This window comes from Hemiscyllium ocellatum, chromosome 47 (genome assembly GCF_020745735.1).
Source record: "Hemiscyllium ocellatum isolate sHemOce1 chromosome 47, sHemOce1.pat.X.cur, whole genome shotgun sequence".
Classification (NCBI taxonomy): domain Eukaryota; kingdom Metazoa; phylum Chordata; class Chondrichthyes; order Orectolobiformes; family Hemiscylliidae; genus Hemiscyllium; species Hemiscyllium ocellatum.
In genome coordinates, this window is record NC_083447.1 from 15,715,247 (window position 1) to 15,721,936 (window position 6,690).

A 6,690-nucleotide genomic window follows, 5' to 3' on the forward strand; every position below is an offset into this window, starting at 1 on the left:
GAGACAGCGCTGACGATTTCGGACCTGAAACATGGAGAGAGTTCTCCCCTCAAAAGGGGTCAGAGTCATACGGCACGGAAACAGACCCTTCAGCCCAAAATGTCCATGCCAGACAAAACTAGCACCCTCCCGCCTGCTCCTGGACCATATCCCTCCAACCCTTTCCCATTCATGTACTTATCCAAATATCTTTGAAACGCTGTAATTATACCCACATTCACCACTCCCCTCTGCAGGTTCATTCCACACATGGGCCACCCTCTGTGTAAAATAATTGCCCCTCATGTCTTTTTAAACCTCTTTCCTCTCACCTTAAAAATATGCCTCTTCGTCTTGAGATGCCCCATCCGTGGGAAAAAACATCGACCATTAACTCTATCCATACCCCTCATTATTGTATAAAATTCTATCAGGATCACCTCTCAACCTTCTCCATTCCAGTGAAAGAAGTCCCAGCCTATAGAACTCAAACAGTCCATACCTACCAACATCCTGGTAAATCTCTTCTGGACCCTGGGGTGGCTCAGTGGTTAGCACGGCTGCCTCACAACACCAGGGACCCGGGTTCGATCCCAGCCTCAGGCGACTGACTGTGTGGAGTTTGCATGTTCTCCCCATGTCTGTGTGGGTTTGCTCCGGTTCCTCCCACGGTTCAGACATGTGCAGGTCGGGTGCTAAGTTGGCCCATCGTGTTCAGGGATGGGTAGGTTAGGTGCATTAGTCAGGGGTAAATGTGAAATAGGGGAATGGATTTGGGTGGGATACTCTTCAGAGGGTAAATGTGGTGCATTAGTCGGGGTAAATATAGGAATGGGTCTGGGTGGGTGACTCTTCAGAGGGTCGGTAAGGACTTGTTGGGCTGAATGGCCTGTTTCCACACTGTAGGGATTCTATGATTCTCTTCAGGATTCTTTACCTCGGAGTGTACCGGCTACTCCATCGTTGAATATATTTAAGGGAGAGAAAGGAAGATTTTTGTGCTTCTCAGGGTATCGAGGGAGACAGGGAGGGGGCTGGGTAAAACGCAACCTGGGATCAGCCCCGATCACATTAACCAGCCGAGCAGGACAGAGGGCCCAAACGGACGCGTCCTGCTCCCGTTTCCCGTGAATTGTCCGGTTATTCCCCTTTTTTCTGGCTGGGGAGCTGTGTCGTCACTCTGTGTACCGTACCTGTGAGAGACGGAAGGTCAGTCAGCATCAGCTGATTGCTGGAGCTGACCGTTAAGTTCCATCGGAATACTATCAACCAAATTCCAGGCCACTGAGGGTTTACGATGTGGGCGGGGGATGGGGCAGGAGTGGGGACCGTGTGGGCATTATCAGAAAATGCGATTAAACGGGAAATCCCTTGACTAATTAGACCCCCTCTTGTCCACCAATCAGCACCCGCTGCTCCTGCAGCGTAACTTGTTGTGGGGAGAGGTAACGGTCCCAGTGGTATTATCGCGGAACTGGTTATCCAGAGAGCCAGTCCGGATGTTTTTTTAGATTAGATTACTTACAGTGTGGAAACAGGCCCTTCGGCCCAACAAGTCCACACTGACCTGCCGAAGCGCAACCCACCCACCCATACCCCTACATTTACCTAACGCTCTGGGCAATTTAGCATGGCCAATTCACCTGACCCGCACATCTTTGTGACTGTGGGAGGAAACCCACGCAGACACGGGGAGAATGTGCAAACTCCACACAGTCAGTCGCCTGAGGCGGGAATTGAACCCGGGTCTCAGGCGCTGTGAGGCAGCAGTGCTAACCACTGTGCCACCGTGCCGCCCATAACAGAGTTCTAGCCACAAGCATCCCCACCCTCCAAACCCACAATCGAGAATCTTAACAGACAAGCCCCACTGTGTGGAAGCAGGCCATTCAGCCCATCAAGTCCACACTGACCCTCTGAAGACTACCCCACCCAGACCCATCCCATCCCTGCATTTCCCATGGTCAATCCACCAAGGCTGCACATCCCAGGACCTTATGGGCAATTTCCTACAACCAATCTATCTAACCTGTACATCTTTGGTATGAGGAAACCCAGGCAGACACAGGGAGAATGTGCAAACTCCGCACAGACAGCCGCCCGAGGCTGGAATCGAACCTGGGACCTTGGTGCTGGGAGGCCGCAGTGCTAACCACTGAGCCACCTGTAAAAGTTCTACAGGGAGCACTAAACGCTGGCAATCCCAGAGGGTCAGGCAGCATCCGTGGACAGAAAGTGAGATAACTCTGTATCAGAGTTGCCGTGAAGTGTGTAGGTGGGGGTGCAGTGTTTACGCAATAAATAATTGGAGAAAGGATGTTGAGAGTTCAGATTAAGCGATTGGACTGTGAGGATGGCATGGCAATGGTGTGTCTAACTGCCAGACTGGGAAGAACAGACAGTCCCACTAGGGTGGGGTGGAGAGCGCAGAGAGGACATGCTGACAGAGAATGCAGCAAGTAAAGCTAAAAGACAGAAGGCCCTGGGTTCGAATCCCGCTCCGGCAGGTGGCAAAATTTGAATTCAGTAAATGTCTGGAATTAAGAGTCTTGTGAATCGATTGTTGGAGAAACCCACCAATGTCCTTCAGGGAAGGTAACTGCCATCCTTACCCGGTCTAGCCTACATGTGACTCCAGACCGTCCGGCAATTAGGAAGAGGGCAGTAAGTGTTGGCCGAGCCAGTGAATGAGTTTCTAGAAATCTTGCTTTTCCGTCATAATCAAGCGCGTGAGAAGTTCAGTGCTGGTGGGGTCAAAGTACTAATGCACCTGGGCATGAAATAACTCTGAGAGGTATATTTTATTGTGGGGGGGATTGAATGCAACAGGAGGGAGATAATGCTTCAGTTCTACAGAGCACTGGTGAGACCAGTTTTGTAGTATCAAACCCTATTGAAGAATTGGTACTGTGCAGAGTGAGGCCGTTTGGCCCATTTTGCTTGCACCAGTTCTAGCCCATCGTGCCAATCTCCTACATTTGCCACAATTACCTGCACAATGTCTTTATCCAGGGTGCCATCCAATTCCCGTTTGAACGCCTCAATTGGACCCACCTCTACCACTTTTGTGCATTCCTTACCCTAACTCCTCACTGTGTGAAAAACTCTTTGGCACACAACTTTAAATCTGTGCCCCTCTCGGTCTTGATCCTGTTACGAGCAGAGAAAGCTTCTCCCTATCTCGTCCACTCGTGGTTTTGAAAACCTCCATCAGACCTCCCTCTCCACCTCCTCCTCTCCCTGGAGAACACTCCCAATCTCTTCCGTTTCTCCTGAGCCCTGAAGTTTCTCATTCCCGGAACCATTCTCATTAATCACTTCTGCACTCATTCCAAACACGGCCACATCTATCCTCTCGTGTGGCACACCTAATAGGATACAATACTCAGGCTGAAGTTTGACGAGGGTCTTATACAGGTTCAACATCACCTTGGACTCTATACCCTTGTTAATAAAACTGAGGACGCTGTATATGTCATTAACAGCTCTCTGTCTACCTGTCCTGTCACCTACAATGGTCTGTGCACACGTACACCCAGGTCCCACTGCTCCTGTACCCCCTTTAGAATTGTACCCACTTACTTTACATTGTCTTTCATTGTTCGTCCGGCCGAAGTTCATCACCTCACACCTCTCAGCATCGAACCTCATCTGACCCCTCCCTGCCCACTCCACCAACTTGTCACTGTCCTTTTGTAGTCCCGCACTGCCCCCCGCCCTCGCAGTTGACAATTCCTTCAGGTTTAGTGTCATCCACAAACTCTGGAGTTGTCCCCCGCACACCAAGATCCAGGCCATTTTTACCCATCAGGAAAAGCGAGGGTCCCCAAAACTGACCCCTGGGGAACTCCACAACAAACCCTCCTGCAGCCTGAGAGATATCCATTGACAGTGGTCAGTCCTTACGGAAGGTTGTTATTGTGTTTGGAAAGCTGTCTACATTTCTGGGATTACCTTATGTGAAAGGGCCAGGCCAGCTGGGCCTGTATCCTCTGGAGGTTAGAAGGGCCAGAGATGACTCACAAGAATCAGGGCAGCATGGTGGCTCGGAAGGAGGGGGGGGGGCGGGGGAAGAGAGAGAGAGAGATGGGGGAAGAGAGAGAGAGAGAATGGGGTGAAGAGAGAGAGAATGGGGGAAGAGAGAGAGAGAGATGGGGGAAGAGAGAGAGAGATGGGGGGAGAGAGATGGGGGAAGAGAGAGAGAGAGATGGGGAAGAGAGAGAGAGATGGGGGAAGAGAGAGAGAGAGAGATGGGGGAAGAGAGAGAGAGAGAGATGGGGGAAGAGAGAGAGAGAGATGGGGAAGAGAGAGAGAGATGGGGGAAGAGAGAGAGAGAGAGATGGGGGAAGAGAGAGAGAGATGGGGGAAGAGAGAAAGGGGGGGAAGAGAGAGGGGGCAGAGAGAGAGTGGGGGAGAGAGAGAGAGAGAGAGAGGGGGGAAGAGAAAGAGAGAGGGGGAGAGAGAGAGTGGGGGAAGAGAGAGAGTGGGGGAAGAGAGAGAGTGGGGGGAAGAGAGAGTGGGGGGAAGAGAGAGAGTGGGGGGAAGAGAGAGTGGGGGAGAGAGAGAGAGAGAGTGGGGGAGAGAGAGAGAGAGGGGAGAAGAGAGAGGGGGGAGAGAGAGAGAGAAAAAAACAGAGGGGGCGGGGAGAGAGAGAAACAGGGAGAGGGAGAGTGAGAGACAGAGAGAGAAAGGGAGAGTGAGGAGACGGGGGAGAGAGGCAGTGAGAGGAGGAGGAGGGGGCGAGGGTGAGAGAGGGAGGGAGGGAGGTGGAGAGGTATCCCGGGTCAATTCCAGCCTCGGCTGACTGTCTGTGTGGAGTTGGCACATTCTCCCCCATGTCTTCATGGGTTTCCTCCCGCAATCCAAAGATGTGTGGGTTAGGGTGGATTGGCCGTGCTAAATTGCCCATAGTGCCCAGGGATGTGCAGGCTGGGTGGGTTAGCCCTGGGGAATGAGGGGTTACAGAGATGGGGGTCTGTGGATTTACCTGTAGCTTTTGCACATCCTCCGTGGGTTTACGCTAAACTATTGCGATTTTGGATGGTGCCTGGGCTGGAGAGTTCCAGTGATGAGGAGAGATCGGATAGATTGGGAGTGTTTTCATTGGAACAGAGGAGATCGAGAGGGAACGTGATTGAGACAATTTGTATAAAATTGCAAGGAGCATAGAGTCACACAGAAATAGGCCTTTGAGCCCAACTTGTCCATGCTGAACAGGCTCGTTCCATTTGCCTGTGTTTGGCCCATATCCCTCCAAATCTTTCCTACCCACATGCCTGTCAAATGTCCTTTAAATGTTATAGTTGTACCTGCCTCTACCGTTTCCTCTGAAATCTCTTCCAGTCCCATCAGGAATCTCTCTCATTTGCAGCACAAATCTTCCCCAGTCCCATCAGGGACTCTATTAGTCTACCCTGACTGTGGGGCTTGTATCTCTCCCCAATATAGCCTTATCCTTCCCTGCTGAGATAGTTAACTCTCTCTCTCTCTCTCTCTCGCTGGGCTTATTTAGCTGCCACACTCCCTGAATTGTTCTCTCTACCTCTGTCCCAACATCTATGTTTATTTACTCCATTCCCTCCGCAGTACTCTCTTCCCTATATAGAATCAGGCTATGATTCTAATTTGCTGAGCTATGGGATGAAGTCAGCAAAGTGAGGATAGGTGAACTTGCATAGGCACAATGGGCAGAATGGCCTCCTGTGTTGTAACTATCCTCTGGTTCAGTCATTTATTCCCTCCCTCCTCTGAATTTCTCTTACCCCAGTATCTCTCTCTGGATTACTCCTTGTTCCTTCACACTCTCTGGACTTCTCCCTGTACTCTCTCACCCAATATCTCGCTCTTTCTTTCCAAATCTCGTCCTCACCTTCTCTTTGACTCTGGATCTCTCTCTCATTTTCTCCCTCTCATTTTTCTCTTTGCCTCTTCCCCCCACTCATAGTTTTTTTCTCCCTCTCCCTCACGGTTTCTCTCTCTTCCACCTGAACCCCAAACCCCCCCCCCCCCCGTTTCTTCCTCTCAGTTTATGTTCCTGTGCTTCACCCCTCATGTATCACCAGCTCTGACCCTTCCCTGCCCCATCTATCGATCTCCCTCTCTCCCCCTCCCCTTCTCCTACCCCTCTCTCTCCCTTTCTCTCTCTATGTCCCCGTCCTTCTCCCCCTCCCCCTCCCTCCCTCTCTTCCTCTCACTCCCTTTCTCTGTCTCTCACTCTCCCCCCAACTACCCTCGCTCATTCCGTCTCTCCCCCTCCCTCTCTCCCCCCCTCCCTCTCTCCCCCTCCCTCTCTCTCCCCTCCCTCTCTCTCCCCTCCCTCTCTCTCCCCTCCCTCTCTCTCCCCTCCCTCTCTCTCCCCTCCCTCTCTCTCCCCTCCCCTCTCTCCCCCCTCCCTCTCTCCCCCTCCCTCTCTCCCCCCCTCCCTCTCTCCCCCCTCCCTCTCTCCCCCCCTCCCTCTCTCCCCCCTCCCTCTCTCCCCCTCCCTCTCTCCCCCCCTCCCTCTCTCCCCCCTCCCTCTCTCCCCCCTCCCCCTCTGTCTTCCTTTCTCTCTCCCTCCTCCTTTCTCTCTCTCTCTCTCTGTCCCTCTCCCCCTCCTTCTAAATCTCTCTCCCTCTGTCTGTCTGTCTCTCTCACTTGCGCTCTCCCCCTCTTTCTCACCTCCTGCTCACCCCACCCCTCTCTGCCCCTCCTTCTATCTGTTTAGATCAGAGT